Source organism: Arachis duranensis, chromosome 8 (assembly GCF_000817695.3).
Source record: "Arachis duranensis cultivar V14167 chromosome 8, aradu.V14167.gnm2.J7QH, whole genome shotgun sequence".
NCBI lineage: Eukaryota > Viridiplantae > Streptophyta > Magnoliopsida > Fabales > Fabaceae > Arachis > Arachis duranensis.
In genome coordinates, this window is record NC_029779.3 from 48,001,365 (window position 1) to 48,005,424 (window position 4,060).

Below are 4,060 nucleotides of genomic sequence, written 5' to 3' on the forward strand. Positions count from 1 at the left end.
TAATCTAAAGATTTACTTGAACTAGAGTTTATCTCACCTATTTTAAGTTGATATAACAGCTAAAATTTGGATTATGTTATTATGAGACTAGTACCTAAGTAAAAAATATGTTCCTAAGAATTATGAATAGGAAGTTACAAAAAAAATATTTAGAATTCAACAAATAATACAACATGGTTGAATCTTTTAGGTTTAAGTGTGAAAAAAGAAGGATCAAGGGCGTAGGTGTCCAAAATAAAAGAAAAAGTTTAGGAATTTAATTGTCAAAATTGTTTTGGTGTGACATTAAGCGCTTAACAAGATTAAAGAAGAAAAGCATAGTTTTTAAATAATTTTTTTAGAGCTTCACTCAAATGAAACATTTGTTATATTTACAAAAGAAAAAGTTTTATAGTTATAAATAATATTAATTTAATATTAGCGCTGATCGACATAATTGTTTAATGAAAAAATTTGGATTTGTAATATATTATGTATTGTCATTATCTACTATATATGACACAGATAATATATAAATGTTCTTTACTAATATATTCTTTACTAATATGTTCTCTGAGAGATGAATTTATATTATTATTATTTTTATGTTAGTGTAACACGTGATATTTTGATTAATCTTAAATTTTATTATTAATTATATTTAGTGGATAATTATATCAATATTATTAATAGAATAAAAAATTCTTTTTAATTTTACAATAATAAAATTCTGTGGTTCATTTTTATATTGTATTATTACTTGAGATGAATAACGCAAAATTTAAGTACTACATCAGATAAAACCCAATTACTTTTGAAATAAAATGCAACTAAAAGGAGAGAAAGAATTTCTGAAAGAATTACTATTATTGTTATCATTATTATTATTATTATTATTATTATTTTGACCCAGATATGTTATTGTCAAGTGCCAATTGATAATTTTTGACCCAATAATTCATTCAGACCAAAAAAAAGGCCACAAATTAAATTAGACATTAAATAATAAAATTATACTTAATTACTTTATGGAACAAATTCTGACGCATCTGTAGTAGCCAGAAAAAATCAAAAACCTGCTACATGTGTCCCACTTTTAGAAAACAGGTGTCAAACTCAGATTTTAAACACATAAGTTCCTCACATGTAAAAAAAAATTGTTTTCCTCACCCTAGCATTGGCCTTTGATATTATGCCCTGCTGATGTTATATACAACTTTGTTCATACCCTGGCCCAATACAAAGGCCCAGGTCCAATCAAAAGGCCTAATCTAAAAGGATTAGAGCCTAGCTAAGTACCGACCTTCACATAAGAAGTCGGTATCAACCACGACTTGGTCAGAAGAGGTCGGACGAAAGATTAGCTGGCAGGTAAACACTCATTCAAATGAGTAACCGCCCCTAAAATCTCTCTAACCGCCTCATAAAGCCATATCTTAACCTCCCCAAGATAATAGGGACGGTTACCACCCTAAAGATACGGCACTACACCAACGGTGGTTATTGGCTCATCTCTATAAATACACTGACACACCCTCAGGTATCAAAAAAGTCCAATACTCTCTAAGACCTGCTTACGCTCTTGCTAACTTAGGCATCGGAGTGTCTTTGCAGGTACCACCCCCCATTCACACGCGAGCACAAGTCGGACGGAGCCTCCCGAGTTGCGGACCTACCCGGAGTCCTCCTCCATCACACACTTGGGCCGCCTAACGCCATCCGCGTTATTAATCTCCGGTTACCTACCGTAACAAAAGTATAGGTAATCACTTTATGTGTAGTCAATGTTAGCACTTCAGGAATAATTAATTGAATTTAGTAGATTAATTTATTAATAATAAAGGTGGTGACTCGTTAACATTTTCTTAGAATGAATGCCTTTTTTAATTTTTCACGTTACTAATTTTTAATGAAAACCTAACATCACATTTTAGTATATTATTTGTGAGATGTTATATAGATTCTAAATTTTTTTCATATGTATTAATGACTTATTATAGACACTTGTTAAAAGATTTCTTTTAATTTTTGAAAATTAATAAATAGAAATAAGATGTGGACAAATCTACTTAAAATGTACTAAACTACTAACCTATCCCCACAATGTGAAAAAAAAAATAGAAATTCAGGTGCGGTCGACTTCACGTGAAATTTATATCTAAGAGTCGTTAAATGATTTGAGTGATTTGACTAAAATTTTATCTAACGACTATGAAGTATCAACTTGACGTGAAGTCGACTTCACCTGAGTTTTCACTAAAAAGGAATGCAACCTAGGATAAACGTAGTTTGAGGCAAACTATGTGGTTAGTTAGGTTGGTTGGAACAAAAGATCATAATGAAACAATGTGCTTGCCCATGGTTTTATTTCTTTGAGTCCAAAATTACAATGGGTTTGATAGGAAATGATGCATGAAAATTAGGTTGTGGGGCATAATCTCAAATCCACGTTTCACTTTTTGGTTGCTGAAATTAAAAGATGAAGAAAAGAAAAATGTGTTTGTTTTCTTTGGTAGGTAGGTGAAGGATAGCAAGCTATTTATTGTGAGCATATATCTTTTTAAAGAAAAAAGGTAGTTGGGAAAATTTTGTTACTAACAAAGTATACGAGTGAAGTGAGTGTGAGTGTCTATTATGATGTGTATATACTAACCTATTTTGAGGGATTGCGAGTTTAATTAGAGTACTATAAAGTCTTTAATTTCTTCCTAAACGGAAGTTGCATTTATGGTATACGACTTTGTCCTACTTTATACAAATTTTAATAATCATTGTCCTTTTGCTTACTTGTTGGTTGATTATTGTTCTCTTTAAACAAATAAAGTAATGATTTTTGACTTTTTGTTCTAATGTAGTTATTTAAACTAGAAAATGATGGGAACTAAGGTTGTAAGATGTACCTTTTTTTTCCCTCAGAATTTAATTTAATGAACATTAATATAAAGTAATTTTACACGTATATTTATTTATTTATGTAAAGTTATATCATTAAAAATAATTACAATTTTTATTGATAGTATGAATGATCATCTAAAAGAATAAATGTAATTGTATAACTGTATAAAATATTTTATATTATCAGTGCATTAAAATTAAATTTTAATGTTTTCTAAGTAAAAATATAATATTAATCTAAGAAAAGAAGATATTGCCATAAAAATATTTTCATATAAAAAAAGAATTGTTAAATGATTCAGTTAAACAAGAATGAATTCTTTTAATTTTTTTTTAATTAAAGGTGTAAAGTATGATTTTTGATCCTTTAATATTTTTTCTTAATTTTACTTATAAAATGTATAACAAAAAATCACACTTTATCTCCTTAAGTGAAAAAAAAAATTAAGAAAATTTCATCTCCAGTCAAACATTTCAAACTATTCAACAATTTACTGTTTAATTCTAGAAAAAAAGGGATAAATTTAAAATTTGAAAACATGAATAGAAATATTTTTAAACTCAAATTGTTATTTGAAACAAAATAAAGACAACATTAAGAAACACATGGTCATTTTAAAAAAAAAATATTTTATATGATACATAATGTCATTAACTATATGCTCAAATACTTATGTATAATTTAATTAGAGTACAATGGTTGGAATTGATATGTCAATTATTTTCAATAAACACTACTAATTACATGTTTGTTTGAGAAGTAAGCTGTTAAATTTGTATTTTGTAAAAAATGATAAAAATTAAAAATCTGGATCAGAATAAATTGTCACAAAGCATATGCTTTACGATAGGTGCATTTACCATTTAAGATATTATTTGACAATTTTTTTCTCAATGATAACATTTTTATCTTGGTTAGGCAGTTTATGAAATTCTATGATAAATTATAAGATACCAAAAAAAAAAATAATAATAATAAATACAATTTTTCTATAAAATGTATAACTAACACGAAAAATATTATTCATACGTTAAATACTTCTAAACCGGCATGAAAATTCGATTATTACTAATTAATTACATATTTAAATTATTTTTGAATTAATAAACAAAAAAATCCTTATATAATTTTTAAAAAAATACTAGTATAAAAATAATATTTATTATAAAAAATTTACATGTAGTG